Here is a 19,966-nt window from a genome sequence, read left to right on the forward strand (position 1 = left end):
TGTAGACGTGCTTCACAGCTTCTGTCTGTAATGTCAGCAGGTGCACCCCCCCCCCCAACGCACAGCAGCCAATTAAACATTCTGCTGTGCATTCTCTGCTCATCTCTAGTTGGTGCCCTTCAATTCCTTTTAAAACAAGATGGAATATAAATAATCAAACAAAAACAGTAAAGATTTTCACTAGCAACAGAGAACGGAGTCCACAACCTAGACAATTAAAAATTAAGGTATTTAAATTTTTAAGACAATTTATAAGCTATTTAAAACTTAACATTTTAGTGATTTATTGGATTATGCTTTCAGTTCATACGGAGGTGAAACCATATGAAAACAGCCACACATCACTGGATATGTTGTGAATAATATTGGGGATGAGGCCCACTGCACTGTATACATAGTATCCCTTCAATGGGATCCAAAGGAGAAACTTCTCAAACCTCACCGGGCTGGGCTTTGCCTAAGCAAACAGTTTTAGCTAAAGAACAATCCCACACTGATTAGGACATCTCACTGAATGGGAAATGCTGACAGGGGTATCAAATGGAAAGCGGTGGGGGTGGCCAAATGTGCACAGAAAATACAAGTTACCGCTGTTGACTTTATCCACAGAACTTCTAAGAACCTTTAACATGCTGATGGGAATGGAATTCTATGAAGGGACTACAGTATCACATATCTTGAAGTTTATCTGACCATGGTGATCTTAGAAGACCGAGTTTTGGAGGAATACACTTTGGAAAAAGCTGCTGTAACTGGTTCCTTTCACGTTTTGGCTACTAAGACACCTAGGCTTGAATTTTCTACCCATCACAGTTGGCGGGGGAGGGAGGGGCATGCACTTCTGCAATGCGGACTCAGCCTCCTCTACTTTCTTCTGTTTCTCTTCATTGTTTAGCTTTATGTTTATTTTTGTAAACAACTTAAAATCAATTTTTGAATGAAGCAGAGCATTAATAAAACAAAGTAAGATTTAACTATCTACTTTGTTCTTTTTTTTTTTTTTAAATCTACTTTGTTCTTAAATTCAGGTATGTTAACCACCTTTCATTCTGTGTTAGCTTTCTTTGTACTTTTTGTTATACAATGATTTAAACATTATAACCAGCATAGGTGTTTACTAATTTTAAAAGTTAAAAAACCAAGTTCAGAAAGATCGTGTTATGAACCTTTATTAAAACATCATATAGAATTTTCCTAAACAAACATTTTGTAAGCTTACTTATTTCATGTTCCCTGATAAGCATTCAACTATAACATAAAACATGATTTCTTCCTTTAAAAAGACGTAAGGACTGAGGGGTAGTTGACCATGGCACACAAAAAAATTAGCTTTATAATTAAGCAATAAATCAAAATAAAGTGGCAAAGTACAAAAAAAATCATTTAAATATGGCAATGTTAGAATAAAACAGTGAAAATATATCTGGGATGCCTTTATTTCAGACCATATAAAATATTTATGAGTTCCACCAGACATACACTGCTAACCAAAGATAACAGACAGTTTAATACAATGGATGCTTAGCATTTCTACAGATTACCATTAGTAATGACTTTGTATTTATCAAATATATCCATCATTCAACTCACAAAAAGGGATGGTTGCTACATTAATGGTTAACTACTACTACTACCATTCGGCAGCATCAATCTGCAAAAAGTGGTCATTTTATCTATTTCTCTCATCACAGGAAATAAATGTTTGCAGGGATCTTTTCCTCCTAGACAACATTTCTTTTCATCTGTCCACGTCCTTTAATCAGGCACCGATCTGCCGCACCGCACACAACCCGCACCACTTCTTGTGACTCTGCTACTTTGACTCACAAGCTCCTCACCTTTAAAATGAGCTAATGCTTAAGTGATGCCACATCCCTCACTAGCTGACTCGCTGGCCCCCAAGTCCACAGTCATTTCACTAGTGTCCACGTGCACTCTTGGCACTCCATTTCAAAGGGGCATGAGTGAGGAGGAAGTCTATTCAACAACAGGTGAATTTTCACCAGTATTCTTTTCTATTTTTGGTGCTCTTCAAGCTACAATCCTTGGGTCGATCCTAACATCCGAGGGGATACAGAAGTACTGATCACCACTGACCGACACATTCTCTCTGCCAAATGTCTCCAACGGTAGTTTACAACCTAGCAGAGAGAGGACTGCAGACATTCATCCCCATTCCTATGAGGAACTTGACCTTCAGGTATCAACTCCCCAGGAGAAGTTTCAACTTTCATCCTCCCATTTATATGCAGGTGGGTAACTTCAAAAATTCAAGAAAATGTGATCCATCCTCAAGAAAAGACTTAAAAAGTCTACATTATGTTATCATGCTTATTAGTCAAAATAAAGGACAAAGCAAATACTAAATAATAGCAAAGGATCTGCTTTTAGCAGACTATGTAATTTTCTGAAGGGAAAAAATAACTGTAATTCAAAAAATTCTAGCTTTTCATTTCCGCATGATGCACTCTAACACATATACTTCATAAACATGCTTTGAAGAACAGTCCTGTTCCTCTTTCGTACAGTGCAATAATGATGAAAACAGGCAAATGACACGTCCCACCCACACACATACAAAAAATGTTTGGTCCAAACTAAAACTGATACACCATCCCTGTAAATGAAATCAAGCATCTGAAGAGTTAACTCTAGCTTTACTGTAATAAGCAACAGTCTGGAAATAGCCAAAATAATCAAGACTGAAAACAAAACAAAACAAAAAAATCAATATTGCTAAGCCCAAGAAAGCATAGTTATTAGAGGTACTTAACTCACAAGAAAAGATGGTTCTCCGCTTTTTAAATATGGATTAAAATAAATCTAATTTTTCTTCTTTCAAAAAAATGCTAGTCCAACTCCTGTGAAGAAAACTGGCTTAGAGTGGAAATAGCCCAATACAGTAAAACCTCATTAATTTTGATTCCACTAATTAATTGTGAGTTGATGGTTTACCTTCACAGGCGGTGTGAAAACAAATTAATGGTATAAACAAAGCAAATGTCTAGCCTATTTAAATGTAAAAGGAAAAAAGACCATTCTCAAGCACCACTTTGGTATTAATTTTAATTCAAACAATGAACAGAGTAATGATAAATAATTCTCAGCTGTTAAATGAAAGCACTTAAAAGATTTGCTAAAATGCAATTAACTTGGTTTCTTCTTATCTGTCCTCAAAATTACTAAAGAAGCACTTCTTAAAGAATATTTAATAATGCCTATCTCTGATTTAGACCCAGCTTCCCCACAAATGAGTTGAATTACCACAATTCCTTTATTATTAAATTATTAAATTCCAGGGATCTTGGTTATTGAACATCTATATCACCTACAATGACTGATTCCATAATTTGATTAATTTCATTCTACTTTACTTTGTTCCATTTCAACCTGGAAAAGACACTTAAATGTGACTTAACATCAAGGACACTGTAACGGTATAATGCATAACACATTTAAATTGTGTGATTAAAATAATACTACAAAAAATGTGAAACTCATGCATTTATGCTACTAACTTTGATTACACACCCATTCATTAAAAAAACTTTGTAAAAGGGGCGCCAGGGTGGCTCAGGCGTTAAGCATCTGCCTTCGGCTCAGGTCATGATCCCGGGGTCCTGGGATCGAGCCCCGCGTCGGGCTCCCTGCTCAGCAGGAAGCCTGCTTCTCCCTCTCCCACTCCCCCTGCTTGTGTTCCCTCTCTCGCTGTGTCTCTTTCTGTCGAATAAATAAATAAAATCTTTAAAAAAAAAACAAAAAACTTCGTAATGTATTCCCATTGTAGGTATATTTACAAATTATGTATGTACTTCTGTGCCAATATATCATGTACATTGTAAAACATGCACAAAAATATGTCTTAAAAGAATGACTTGGAGGGACGCCTGGGTGGCTTAGTTGGTTAAGCGTCTGCTTTTGCCTCAGGTCATGATCTCGGGGTCCTGGGATTGAGCCTGCCAAGCGGGCTCCCTGCCTGCTTCTCCCTCTCCCTCTGCCCCTCCCCACTGCTCATGCTCTCTCAAATAAACAGAATCTTTAAAAAATATATTAAAAAAAAAAAAAGAATGACTCAGGGCGCCTGAGTGGCTCAGTCGGTTAAGCATCTGACTTTGGCTCAGGTCGCGATCTCAGGGTCCTGGGACTGAGCCCCACATCCGTGTAAGGGCTTCTCACTCCATGGGGAGTCTGCCTGTCCCTCTACCCACCCCCACTAGCCCCCCGCTTGTGGTCTTGCTCACTCTCAAAAAAAATAAATAAATAAAATTTAAAAAATAAAAAATAAAAAGAAAGGAATGACTCAAAGTTTAAATAAATTTGAGATGAAAGGAAACACCTTCTTAAATGTCTTACTAATGTTAATAGCGCTAGCCAACACCTCAAAGCTGTATAGCTTTAGAAAGATTTCACTGCTAATGATTGTTGGATGTAAATACGTATTTTATATAATCATACATTTTTTGGCTGCCTTCCTGCCAGATGGACCAAATGATCATTGCCTTAAACCATAATGTAGCTGCTGAAAAGATATTTAAGTTTCATTGGAAATCTGTTCCATCATCATTTTCTCTGCCCCTTTTGTGGTGGCGGGTGAGGCACCAGACAACAAGCACACCGGGCGAGAGCCATGCTGTGCCTCCTCGCGGTGGCAGGTCTGCCCTTCCCCAGGTCAGTCGTAACCACAGAACGTAAGAAACAAATGAGACACCAGTGTCCTACCATCTACTTCATGTTCACAGGCTCAGTTTCTTAAGGTTAAAAAAAGGACATAAGCAGGAGCTTTCGTATTTATTCCCCCATTCCAATTAACTGTCTCACAGATTATACTTCCCCAACCACTACTACCGACTGACTTAAAGAGTGTAACTCATGAATACTATGTAAAATTTTGTATTGTTATGGAACCCAGAATTTGTACAGCATGGATTGAGCATCCTATCAACTTGGCCAGTACTTTGTAAGTAAAAATTATTCAACTTCATGTTCCAAATACGATTAATTCTGCCCTAGAAGCAATATGCACCAATGACATCAAAAGCTAATTTAAAAGCAAAGACTAACAACAATAAACAATAGAATATTAAACAATAAATAGAATATTAAATAAAAACTGTATTTTTATTTGATGAAAAAATTAAGATAACTGGGCAAGGAGAAGAAGGGAGATACTGGACCAAAACATATATATTCTAGGGCGAATTTTTCTTTCCAGATAATTCTGATCCTGAACCAAACAGAGTCTCATTGACTTTGCCAGTAAATAATCCTCACAGTACATTACTGCTGAGCAGCAGAATGCCACAAACTATCATAGAATCTGACAGAGTCAAAATATACCACCTAGGTCATCCAGCCTGACCTTACGCATTTTACAAGACTTCATTTTAAACCATTCCCAGAAACCTCTTATGTAACCTGTTCCTAAACATCTGCCATGAATTACAGAAATCAGAGACAGCTAGTTTATCCCTTCCACTAGCTCTCTGGGGAGATGATTCTGCTTTCCAACAGTTTCCAATATAAATTACATAAATACATTTTTCCTACTTTTGCTAATTTGTTTTCTAAAATAAATTCTTTTTCTTCATATCATTTCAGGGGCAATCTCTTAACTGCCCCCAAACAATTTTTCTCTTTAAGTATTCTCTAAATATATGATCACTAACTACTGTCTTTTCTTTTAAATATGCCCATATCATTAGACAAGCTATAAATGACCAGCTTCTTTCAGTCATAAATCAGTCTCGCTATTCTCTTAATCATTATTTCTTGTACTTCCCAGAACTCTTTCTATGGAACATAAATGTGCAGTTAAGATGCATCATTTATCACTCTTAAATATTCTACCTGAAGGGAAAAAAGAGCCTAGGAATATTAATTTCATTTCCACATTTTCATGAAACTAGCTTTAAAATTTTTTTCAGACCTCCATAGCTCATCCTTTTTTTTTTTTTTTTTAAGGAAAAAGAAAGGTAGAGAGCTATTTCTTTAATAGCTGTTTTAGGAAAGAAGACCATGGAGTCCAACCAAACCACTGACTAACCTTCTAATTGGTTATGTTCTATATGAAAACAAGACTTTTAGAAACAAGTTTTAATATCCTCATTCATTCACTATATATAAAAGATAATAAATAGTGGACTAATTAGAATTCCATCTTTCTTCAACTGCTTATTAATTAAACAGCAAAAAAAAATATGAAAAATTTAATGTAAGACAGGCGCCTTGGTGGCTCAGTGGGTTAAACATCTGACTTGATTTTGGCTTAGGTCAAGATCTCAGGATCATGAGATGGAGCCCTACGTCGGGCTCCATGCTGGGCGTGGAGCCTGCTTAAGATTCTCTCTCTCCCTCTACCCCTCCCCCATCTCTCTCTCTCTCCCCCCCTTCTAAAAAAAAAAAAAAGCCCATCAGCCTTCTTTCCTCACCCCACAAACAAATAAATTTCTGATGAAGTATTCGATATTTGTTCTTAATCCAGCCATTGTTTTCTAATCAAATTTCATCACATTTCTGGATGAAGAAAGATTCCAAGCTTCAAAAATATGAAAGAAGCTACATAGAAAAAGGATAGATTTTGTAAGAACAGGAGAAAATTTCAACAATAGAAAGCACATATGCTTAACATTTCCATTAAGTTAAGGACTCATACAAGCACTAAAATCCCCAAGAAAAACAAATAAGCAAGGGACAAAAGATGTCTCAAAAAAAAAAAAAATCACTAAAATCTTCATAGAAAAATTTCAGTATCTCTGGTAATCAAAGAAATGCAAATTCAAACAGTAAGATACTCTTTCCATCTATCAATTTAGCCAAAGATTTTAGAAATTGTAATAGCAAACAACCAACATTTATTGGGTTCTTACTTTGTGCTGGGTATTATTCTAAATACTTGGCTAAATTCCAAACGTTATAATTCATTAGAGTCTCACAACAACCCTCTGAGGTAGATATAATTACTATTTCCACTTCCAGATGTGGCAACTGAGGCATGGAAGTAAATACAAACTGCTTGTGTTGGCAAGGGGCAAAGAAACAGGCACTGAGGGTAGACAATAATTTGCTTCTATACCCCAGTCATCTTAAAAATGTTAATTCCTATTACACAAAAATTCTGAGGTTCTAATCTTAAAAAATTCATGGACTCTATCCAAGGGAATAATTATAAAATTTCTAACTTAAAAAGATAGTAAATATCGTATTGTATAATACAGACATTCAAATTAGGAACAATCCACAAATCCAAAGTAGGAGAGTTGCTAGGTAAATATGGTATGCTCACATAAATATGGTATGTTTTACAATCATTAAAAATTACTTTCATGAATAAGTAGAACTTGGAAAAGTATTTGTTATGATATTAAATGAAGATGCAATGTGCTCAGATAACTATATCTACAATATAATCACAAATATACAGTAAGTGGATTTTAAAGGCCACAGGGAAGGTATCAAAATGTTAACTGTGGTTCTCTTATATGTACAAGGATAACAGGTGATCTTTTACCTTCTTAGCTATCTCTTCTGTCAAACATTTTCACAGTGTGTTATGTGTTAAACTTATAAAATTGCAGTTAAAACATGTTTTTTAAAAGCAAATAATTTGTTATAAATAAGAGGAGGCACAAGGAGTTTAAAACTAAGAAACTCCAGAGCTGAATAATCAAAGATGAAAACTAAAGGGTATGTACAAGAGAAGTGAGCAACGCACAGTTCTCTAAAGGAAAAGTACAATACGGGAATTCGAAAGAATGGCTGTGTTTTGTTCTACAAAGTGAAAGGTAAATACTCAATAAATTAGTAATTTAAAAGTAAGTACGCATCAAAGTCATATACTTACGTAAATCAATGATGAAAACGATAGTCAAAATTTGGAGAAATACAATTATTTTAAATACATAATGACATCTACTAGGAGGCAGTACACACAGTGGATAAGCTTAGGCCACCAAGTTGGACTACTTAGGACCAAATTCCAGCTCTGCCACCTGCTAACTGTGTGACTGTGAGAAGTTATTTAACCTCTCTGACCCTCATTTCTCTGTATAATGTGGTTAAGAGCAATAACCACACCTCACGGAATTACTATGTGAATTAAACGAAATGTACTCAAAGAAATTAGCACAGTGACTAACATATCATGCATACAAAAGATAATAGTAGCTAATATTATTTTTACCATTATTATGTCATTATACACCATAAATTCTACCTTTTAAAATGTAATTATATTTATTTTCTGAAGGAGTTGCCAATGTTTAGGTACCCACCAAGAAATATGAAGATATTTATAATTCTTCAATACATTAGTTTTCCTTTTCAATATTTTCTGCTCACATTAATATCTCTGCTTTAATCTGAATAGTTCCACCCACATAATCATCACTAGCACACAAATATTACCTTAAAATTATATTAATAAAGTTTTTAGCACTTTTAACAATATAAGTCAATAAAAGTATTCAATCTAACAACTCAGTGTGACCACCTTCCACTGTTCCTGAATATTTCCTCACATTGCTTTTCCATTGAATTTACTTTATAATTTTTCACTTCATGCCTTTAAAATGTTAAAATGCTTTCTTTAATTACACTTACATATTTATGGGTCTTAGAGACGGAGACAGTCAAATCTGTAGACTGAATATAATCAAAGTTCTTTTTAAAGAACTTAAAAGTGCCCTTTTCCCCTCTCTGCACCCCACCCAGTCAGCTGTCTCCACTTATCGCCCAAACCCACACCCAAACCTTGGGTTACACACGTTCAAGAATTAAAGTCTTCTGTCACAAAGGGCCCGCTTTCTTAGAGGGCACTGACTTATGACTCCAAGTGGCTACTGGTCCTGCCCTTCCATTTTCTGCTGTCTCACTTAGAAAGGTGAAAGGCACTATCTATCTGACCCAGTGACTTTGAATCTGCCTGCTTGGCCTCAACGTATTTACCCCGATTTCACCTGTATCCTTACAAGAAATAAACATCGAATTTATACCTCTGATGTAACTGTGAAATATCTTTTTTACCTTCTCATGAAAATAAATGGGTTAATAGATACTGACCCCATTTTTCCAACTGGAGATACTGAAAGAATATGTGTATCTCCTAGCAGTAAACTACTAGAACATACATGCTAAATATACATCTTTGTTTAACAAGGATGCTGGCTTGCTTTTTAAGTCTGTATCATAGAACATTAGAGAAATCTAACCTTCAGTGTCCACAATTCAGCAAGAAAGTTGTGCCTAGCCAACCATTTATGCCTAAGAAAAGCAGTAAGTAGTGTCAAACTTCCCCCTTGATCATCTGGGGTCATGCTGCCAAAGGCTTTGCAAGGGTTAATAGTCATACCCTTCTGTAATCTGCCCATAAATTTCCATTAGAAATGACACAGTTGGGGCCACTCAGACAAGTAAAAATGCCAATGTTCAGGCAGTGAGCAGGCCAAGCACAATACTCAAGAGTATGATTTCTAGGGAATTAGTTGCTGATATCCTGAAAGCTGACTCATGCAATAAAAAGATGCACAGTTAGACTGAGAAAGGGAATGCATCCCTAATTTGGGCAGATTCTAAAACCACCTGGACATAGTTGGGAAACAAGGAAATAAAAAGCAGTTCCGGACATAGGAACAAAGTGTATCTATAATAAAGTCATTCCAAAGCTGGAAATGAATGAATGCATTCCCCGGAGTTAGACCTTTATCACCCAAATGAGAATGTAGGTAACTGCAAATAGAAATAATAAAACGGGGTGCCTAGGTGGCTCAGTTTGTAAGCGTCTATCTATGGCTCATATCATGATCCCAGGGTTTTGGGGTCAAGTCCCAAGTCAAGCTCCCTGCTCAGCGAGGAGTCTGCTTCTCCCTCTCCCTCTGCCCTCCCCCCCCGCGCGTGCACACTCTTTCTCTCAAATAAATAAAATCTTGAAATAATAATGATAATAATACAATAATAATGATTTAATGAATTCCTATCATAGGCTGGGCATTACCTCCAAACTTTAAACTAACACTTTACAAAAAGTAAAGTGCTAGAACTTGCTAGAGTTCCACAGTGCCTTCTAAAGTCACCCCAAAATGTGGACACAGACCCAGGTCTGTTTGGTTCTAAAGGTCCTGCTCTCCCTGATATGAACAACCAGGGGTTCACTGTTGTAGGCTTCACATGCCAAAAGCATAAAGTTTTCTCCAGCTCCTTTGAAAGTCTTCACCAATGTCTAAGAAAAAACACTGATTATGACTAACAAAAAAATTATTGTACATTAACTGGCATTTTTTGTTATTTTTAGTATACATTCTTCCTTTCTAATCTTGTATCATTCCATTTTCATTCCACTTTACTTTTTTGTCCAAACTTTCCTTGGAAGAATATCATGAATAGTTTATACTTTTCAGGACAGTTTCATATTTTATTATCTTGTTTCTTCCAAATACCCTTCCTAAATAGGATAAAATAAAGTGCCAAAATGGTCTCGCATACAACTAGCTTGTAGCACATACAAAACCACTACTCTGATCTCTCGGTCATTTTTTTCAAAGTAATGTACAAATATGTCACCTTCCTGCCAGTTTTTGCCATAGACAGATCCAGCAGATACTAATAACAACAGCAGGTACCAACAACAACAACTTAAGGGCTACAGACTCCTCCACCGAACATACACTAAGTACATCTGCAAACAGAGCTTGTTCACATACCATATGATTTTATACACACCCATAAAGCTAATATATTCAAATGCCATAGAGATCACCCTTTTTGAAAGTCTTCCAAAACCACAGCTGCCCTACTAAGTGCCTGTTCTAGAACCTCCCTGAGGGACTCGTACTTAGGGCAGTCCTGAAAAGGTGCTTCATAACATTTTACTCTGCTGCTTTATACCTACTGTTTGCTAGTCTGACTCCCTCATTAGATGAAATTCTATCAGATAGGGACGATATCTTGTCAACTACCAAATGCCTAGTTTTTCTTGTTTTTTTTTTTTTTTTTTAAGATTTTATTTATTTTGACAGAGAGAGACACAGCGAGAGAGGGAACACAAGCAGGGGGAGTGGAGAGGGAGAAGCAGGCTTCCGGCAGAGCAGGGAGCCTGATGCGGGGCTCGATCCCAGAACCCTGGGATCATGACGTGAGCCGAAGGCAGACGACCAATGACTGAGCTACCCAGGCACCCCCCAGTTGCCTAGTTCTTGAAGGTACCTCGAAAATGGCAGGCTATCAGATATTTGCTGAATGAATGACTATTCAAAAATACACTGCACCTAACTGATCAGTCACCTTAAAGAGTCATTATTATTTTCTAACAATTTCTGCCATCTTAAGATAAATTTTAACTCATTTTAAAATTGCTTTAAGATTAAGTTACTCAAGAAAAATTACTCTTTATGTCATACTATCTCTTCAGCTCAAAATAAAAAGTCAAATCAATCAACCACTTCATTCACAAAGTTCAGCACCAAATGACTTCTATTATTAAAACTAAACTTCGTGCCCAATATAATCTTCTCTATTCCCAAGGATATGACTTCAGAGCTAAAAAAGCCTTTCCAAGACAGAAGAATATCTAAATTTCTAAAGTGTTTGGCACAATATAAACATAGCCTGAAGAGAGGGATGCAATCTTTCTCATTACTATCAAAGGAACCACACACTGACAGTCTCTTGGTATTATTACTGATTTTCTCAGCTTTCTACACAAGACACAGGGTATACTATGATATCTGAATACATAAACACTATTCATAGCAGGAAAAATTAATTATCTTGAATAAAATATGATAGTAGTAAAAATTTGGAAAACATGAAATTATAAAGAATACAACATAAGCCAATCAGAATGAACAGCCAATACAGTATTGATATATTAATGCATTTGTGCTTTCAAAATAAAAACTGGTGCTATTCACTTATACATACTCTGCATACAGCTACTTAAAAGCCCGAATATTAGCAAGGCTTAAAAGAGTATAAGGATGATGGAGAATTATGAGGGTAAATAGGTGGTAAAAACCTATCCCTAAGCTTTTAAAGGATAATTTAGCAATACCTACTCAAAAGACTTTAAAAATCAATATGCCCTTTTATACAGAAATTCCACATCTACAAATTTATCTTAAGAAATCATTTCAGATGTGCAAAAATATTTAGGTATACTAATTGTATTTTCACTGTTGACAAGAGAAAAAAATTTTAAAGCAACATTGTAAATTTTTTTTTTTTAAAGATTTATTTATTTGACAGAGAGAGACACAGCAAGAGAGGAAACACAAGCAGGGGGAGTGGGACAGGGAGAAGCAGGCTTCCTGCTGAGAAGGGAGCCCCATGCGGGGCTCAATCCCAGCACCCTGGGATCATGACCTGAGCCGAAGGCAGACGCTTAACGACTGAGCCACCCAGGCGCCCCAACATTCTAAAATTTCTGATAAAATTAGTTAACCAAATATCATTAAAAATGATGTTGGAATACACTTAGTGACACAGAAAGATGACCAGAACATCTTTAGATAATATCTGTGTTCTCTAAAGATAAACTCAAAATGGATGAAAGACCTAAATGTGAGACAGGAATCCATCAAAATCCTAGAGGAGAACACAGCAACCTTTTCAACCTCGGCCATAGCAACTTCTTGCTAGATACATCTCCAAAGGCAAGGGAAACAAAAGCAAAAATGAACTACTGGGACTTCAAGACAAAAAGCTTCTGCACGGCAAAGGAAATAGTCAACAAAACTAAAACGCAACCTACAGAATGGGAGAAGATATTCGCAAACAACCTATCAGATAAAGGGCTAGTATCCAAGATCTATAAAGAACTTATCAAACTCAACACCAAAAAACAAAGAATCCAGTCAAGAAATGGGCAGAAGACATGAACAGACATTTCTCCAAAGAAGACATACAAATGGCCAATAGACACATGAAAAAATGTTCCACATCACTTGGCCTCAGGGAAATACAAATCAAAACCACAATGAGATACCACCTCACACCAGTCAGAATGGCTAAAATTAACATGACTGGAAACAACAAATGTTGGCGAGGATGCAGAGAAAGGGGAACCCTCTTACACTGTTGGTGGGGATTCAAGCTGGTACAGCTACTGTGGAAAACGTATGGAGGTTACTCAAGAAGTTAAAAATAGAGCTTCCCAATGACCCAGCAATTGCACTACTAGGTATTTACCCCAAAGATACAGATGTAGTGATCCCAAGGGGCACCTGCATCCCAATGTTCATAGCAGCAATGTCCACAATAGCCAAACTGTGGATAGAGCTGAGATGTCCATCGACAGATGAACAGATAAAAAGATGTGTGTATATATATACAACGGAATATTACTCAGCCATCAAAAAGGATGAATGCTTACCATTTACATCAACATGGATGGAACTGGAGGGTATTATGCTGAGTGAAATAAGTCAAACAGAGAAAGACAATTACCATATGTTTTCACTCCTACGTGGAATATAAGAAACAGCACAGAGGATCATAGGGAAAGAGAGGGAAAACAGAATAGGAAGTCATCAGAGAAGGAGAAAAACCATGAGAGACTCTTTTTTTTTTTTTTTCCATGAGAGACTCTTAACTCTAGGAAACAAACTGAGGGTTGCTGGAGGGGAGGTAGGAGGAGGGATGGGTAATTGGGTGATGGGCATGAAGGAGGGCACGTGATGTGATGAACACTGGGTGTTATACGCAACTGATGAATAACTGAACACTACATCTGAAACTAATGAAATACTATATGTTGGTTAATTGAATTTAAATTAAATTAAAAAATGTGTTCTCTATTACAATTATTTAATTTAAAAAAGTAAAAATTAATTTCAAAAAGAGAGTGAATACATAAAAACATGAAAATGGTCTCAAAATCTAAGAATTAAATATTAAAGGAAAAAAGAGTGTTACAGAACATTATGTGCATTGTGACACATTTTAGAAAAATGTTAGTTCTGCTTCCTGGTTCTGCTTGATGTGTACTACCAAAGTTTATTCTGCTTGACTTCGGAGACCATATCATAATTATAAACACTGCTTTTTAAATGTAACACTCAAATCAGTAACGAAAGTCCTAATTCAAAAAGATGAGGTAAGAGCTAATTCAGGCAAAAACTTCAGGTACTTTTTAAAAAAGGACAATATATTAAAAAGAAACCTAATTTGTTAATCGTTCTCAATGGCTCTGAACATCAGCTATGCTAGCATACGGAGAGCCACATCCATCACTCAAGTTATCATATCTCTGTCTCTAAGAGCTGGGGATTTAACACTGTCAAGTGAAGGCACACAAAAGGTTAGATACCGGGCATTCCTGTTTCACAAACCCATGCTGCCCCCTTCTGGATACTTTTGGAGATTATATGATAATACAAGTTTATTAAGATAAAATAAATGAAAAGTAATCGTATTTTTTTTTTAAAGATTTTATTTATTTATTTGAGAGAGAGAGAATGAGAGAGAGAGAGCACATGAGAGGGGGGAGGGTCAGAGGGAGAAGCAGGCTCCCCGCCGAGCAGGGAGCCCGATGCGGGACTCGACCCAGGGACTCCAGGATCACGACCTGAGCCGAAGGCAGTCGCTTAACCAACTGAGCCACCCAGGCGCCCCGAAAAGTAATCGTATTTTAAGTAATCTATTAAAGAAATTAGTCTATATGCTCATATAAAGAAATATATATATATTACTGGTACTAAACTTATTTGGAAACATCTTCCAAAAATTCCGTTTTGAATAAAGTTCTACTAGCAGCACACAGCTGATAGTCCAGTCATCCATGCCAATGAGGGAAATAAATATAAATATATATTTATTAAAAGTAAATAAAACATAAAAATTAACAAAGTCATTTTTTTGTTCCCTTCCATATGAATTCCCCCCCACTCCCAAAGCAAAGCAGAATGTGAATGTGGTACTTCTCTTTCCAGTTCAATTTTAATAATTTTACTACCTACGCATGCATCCATAAATACACAGTATGGACTTGTGTGCTTTTTAAATGTAAACAGACGGTGTCTTATTGTGTCACACACACAAAAGCTCCATGTCACAGGCTGTACTTCTAAATGCAGCCCCCTGTGGCACGTACAGGTCAACGAGGAAATGTGGATAGTTCCATGCAAAGACATTGGTACCATTCTACAGGTAAGAAATATTCCACTGGGTCACTAGAGTTATTTTTTAATTTCTGCATTTTCATGCCTGTCAATAATCTCTGTCTGGTTTATTAGGGAAAATGTTTTTTAAAGCATTCCTGACATTTTAAAATTATTTTCTTAGTCTTTTTTTTCAAAGTCTAGTTTCTTTCTCTGAAATTAAAATATGTGGAAATAAAGAAAATGTTCCTGGATCTTGGAGAGTGGAATCCTTCATAATGGAAGCTATTGTGAAAAAAAGAATGATAAATAAGAGGGGAAGCTGACAGGGAGGTGAAGGGAAGAGGTCAGATCATCCTCAACTGGAACTACTAATCCTAATGCCAGAGACTTGGAGGCAGTTTCCTGCTGCAGCACTCCAGAAGCCTTAAGAAATCTGCCCTCCCTTTCAAGAGCGCTCTTCTGCAAACTGCCCGGAGATCTGGTGCAGGCTTTGGCCTCCCCTAGCCTACAGTTCAGATTTTGGAAATGCACCAAAGCCTAACTCCGACAGCTACCCAAATTGGAGAGAGCATTCTATCTCTAACCATTCTACATTGCTTAAATTTCTCAGTTATTAGAATAAGACTCAGCTAAAGTGCTACATTTCTAAAGTATTAAAACATTCTAGCATTGAAAATCTCTGAAGGATTCCAAGATATTGCACACCAGGTTAAGGGAACCACACAGTTGGAGAACAGGGAAGGGAGACTTGCTTTTCACTAATGAGATTTAATACCTTTTGCATTTTGTATACCTATTTATGAAATAATTTTAACACTACAGTAAGCAATATTGTCAGATGAAAAGTTAAAATTAAAAAACTCAAAATTTTAGCAAGTCTATTTTTAAAACAGATTTTCCTAAAAAGTCTTCTATGAGTATTTAAACTGGCAATTTATTTTTTTAGTAATAATATAAGGGTTCCACTTTAAATTTGAATCCTATTAAAACTGCCTGAGAGTTTTAACTTCTGAACAGCAATACACAAAGTGAAAACCACTCTTTTAAAAACAATAAACACAACTTGGAATGACAAAAATGGTATAGAATTGTACACTATGTTGTATAATTCAGATTATTTAAGTCATTTTACTTCAGTTTCCTGAAGACATGTATGTGGAGTTGTGAAGGAGCACACCATCTGCCTCAGAGCTGCCTGCAGCATCCTTCTACCTACAGATAGGATCTCATTCCTTCTTCATTGTCTCCTTACGCTAAGGCACGAGGATTCGCTTAGTAGTTAAAACCTGTATGTTGGTAAACACAAAATGACTACAAAATAAAGGAAAAATCATCAACCTTATACATTCTTGATTATAATTTAAGTAAATTTTAAAACACAACTAATATTCCTCTGTTTTAGGACACTTTTTCCTGAAAAAAAAAAAAAATTGCAAGAAGGCAAAACTCAACTTTCTGATTCTACCTAAGATAAAAACCAAAACTCTATTCTAATCGAAAAAGCAGATGACAAACTCCTCAATATTTTTTTTTTTTTAAGATTTTTTATTTGTTTATTTGACAGAGAGAAAGCGAGAGAGAGAGAGAGAGAGAGAGAGACAGAGAGACAGAGAGCAAGCACAGCAGGGGGAATGGCAGGCAGGGGAGAAGCAGGCTCCCCACTGAGCAAGGAGCCCGATGCGGGGCTCGATCCCAGGACCCTGGGATCATGACCTGAGCTGAAGGCAGATGCTTAACGACTGAGCCACCCAGGCGCCCCCTTTTTTTTTTTTTTTAAAGATTTTATTTTTTTATTTATTTGACACAGAGAGAGACAGCGAGAGAGGGAACACAAGCAGGGGGAATGGGAGAGGGAGAAGCAGGCCTCCCGCCGAGCAGGGAGCCCGATGCAGGGCTCGATCCCAGGACCCTGGGACCATGACCTGAGCCAAAGGCAGTCACTTAACCAACTGAGCCACCCAGACGCCCCTCAGTATTTATCTTTAATCACTATGTTTGGTAAATACTTATAATCTTCCAATGATCAGATCACAATTTAAAAAATATTTTCTGCTAAAAGAAAATGACACTAGATCAATTTATGAAAGGGACAACACAAGCACTGGACCCTTCATATGTCATTAACTCTAACCTCAGCAAGACAGTCATTTGCTAAACATTTAACAAATATCAAATTCTTAGCTTTTTATTAATCATTCAGGCTCTCTGACCTTTTGACACATTAGTTGATGCCCCTAAAACCACCAGCTAAATGAAAAGATTATTAACCAGGCAGTCACTACTTGTTAAATTATCACAAAGATAAAAGCAAGTTTGTTTTAATTGGTACTTTTTTTTTTTTTGCAAGACAGTGAGAGAGAGCAAGTGAGCACAAGCGGGGGAAGGAGAGAAGGAGAAGTAGACTCACCGCTGAGCAGGGAGTCTGATGTGGGACTTGATCCCAGGACCGTGGGATCATGACCTGAGCCAAAGGCAGATGCTTAACCGACTGAGCCACCCATATTTTTGAATGTAGTTAAAAACAAGAGAATTTCTATCATTAAGTCTATAAGTAAATTATAAGTCATACATTATTTTCCAAGTACCAGATTTCCTTGTCTGTGTCTTTCTTCCTCCTATTAGCCAGGCAACTAGCACCTGGGCCAGCCCCTTGTCTAGTCAGAAGCCCATTCCCTATGTAGCTGCACATGTCTACTAGATCCTTTTTTACTCAATTAAAATCAGTTCTAAATGCAACTGGTCAAAAAAAATTTATTATATTATATATCCACTTTAAAGATTTTATTTATTTGACAGAGAGAAAGACTGCACAAGCAAGGGGAATGGCAGGCAGAGGTAGAGGGAGAAGCAGACTTCCCACTCGGTGGGGAGCCTGATGTGCAGCTCGATCCCAGGACCCTGAGATCATGACCTGAGCCGAAGGCAGGCATTTAACCTACTGAGCCAGCCAGGTGCCCCTCTACTTGAAGTTTTTATTTTATTTTATTTTTTTTAAAGATTTTATTTATTCATAAGAGACAGAGAGAGAGAGGCAGAGGGAGAAGCAGGCTCCCCGCTGAGCAGGGAGCCCGATGCGGGACTCGATCCCAGGACCCTGGGATCATGACCTGAGCCGAAGGCAGACGCTTAACCATCTGAGCCACCCAGGCGCCCTCTACTTGAAGTTTTTAAAAAAGAAACCAAAGAATGCTCTCACACAAACATACAAGCTAAAAAAAGTATATATTAATGTAGGTTCAAACAGAAAACATGATCTTATGTAAACCACTCCAAACTTTACTTTTAGTCATATTTATAATTTAAAATATATATTTCTCTAATATTTTATATAACAACAAAAATCTGGGATAAAAATTCTCATGTTTCACTATAGGGCATAACTACTGTAAAATGAAGTTTAGGACAGGTTGTAACAGCGCTATAACTCACAAGTGCAATTATGATGATATGTTTCACTAAAATAGACATAAGATTGGTTGTTTAAATAAACATATAGCAACTGTTTACAGTGATGGAGATAAGAAACTAACAACCAATTTGAAAAGAAAGGAAAAGGCAGGAATAAGAAAGAAGAGAATGATTAAGAACCTGAATTTGGGAGCACCCGGGTAGCTCAATTAGTTAAGCAGCCGCTCTGGATTTCGACTCTTGATTTCGGCTCAGGTCATGATCTCAGGGTCCTGGGATCCAGCCCCACATCCAGCTCCACGCTCAGTGAGAAGTCTGCTTGAGGATTCTCTCTTCCCTCTCCCTCTGCCCCTCCCGCCACTCCAGCTCTCACTCCCTCTCTCAAATAAATAAACAAATAAATAAATCTTTAAAAATAAAAAAAAAAAATTTCAAGTCTGGCAGAAAAAAAAAAAGACAACTGGCACTAGGACCTCCTACAACACCACCAATATCAAATCAAACAAAATCTAGCTCTGGCAGAACATAGCAGATAAAATACATTATCAGGAAGATTAAGCAAGCAAGCAGAAAGACCAAGGAAAATTTCTTGGGTTTTGAAATGAAACACCTTGTGAACACTGCATCAGATACACAAGTAAAATGTTTTTCCATTTCAGTAAGACCATAACTTGTGAAGCTGAAGGGATTTTGATAAACATGAAACCTGTGTATAAGACAACAGTGTGTGCGTGTTAGTATGCACATGCACACATATGTGAATGCTGGGACATAGTGACTGTGCACACAAAATTGGCTAATCACAAGAAAAAGTTCGTGATTAACAAACAGTAAAAGAAATTATGAAGAAAAAATTATGGGTCTGTTATTTAGCAGTCCTAAAGCCTCCTCAAGCCTCATATTCCTAAACTGGCTTTTTGATATCACTACACACCCATCAGTAAGAAAGCAATCGGCTTTCACAAAAGTATGTACAAAATTTTCCAAAATCATTACCAGCGACTGTTATACTTTCCCTTGTTACAATAAGTGTTTATTTAAAAAACAAACACTATTAATAAGTGTTGATAAGTATTTTGCCTCTACCAAAGTATACATTCACTATCTTTTTGCTCAGATAAAGCTGAAAATAATGAGACTGCAGAATATCTTTGTGAATATTTAAACTACTTTAAAACGGAAAATTGAAACTTCGATAAACATATTCTAAACTGCTACTATGTTTCAGACAAGCCACACTATTTAGAAGCAAGTAACAGGAAAAAACACGAATGTGCATCTTCTATTTCTGTGCCCAATAGTAAATAATTATAATTTTGCTTAAATATTATGTATTAACATTATCTAGTTTTAAAATTGAAAGGGTTTTGTTAATTCTTTTGTCACATTTCCTTTAAGTTACTCTAGATTCTATGCCTGATAGCAATATATCTCAGAGCTACCACAATAAAATAATCTTTATGATC

General features: G+C 36.7%; 1 protein-coding gene across 1 annotated transcript in view; it reads right to left on the bottom strand.

The window, feature by feature from the left end:
- WDR7 (WD repeat domain 7) overlaps nucleotides 1–19,966 on the bottom strand; it is a 338,052-nt gene that overhangs the window by 266,037 nt on the left and 52,049 nt on the right. The window lies entirely within an intron of this gene.

The sequence above is a fragment of the Leptonychotes weddellii genome, chromosome 13, assembly GCF_054177405.1.
Source record: "Leptonychotes weddellii isolate Sample4059 chromosome 13, ASM5417740v2, whole genome shotgun sequence".
NCBI lineage: Eukaryota > Metazoa > Chordata > Mammalia > Carnivora > Phocidae > Leptonychotes > Leptonychotes weddellii.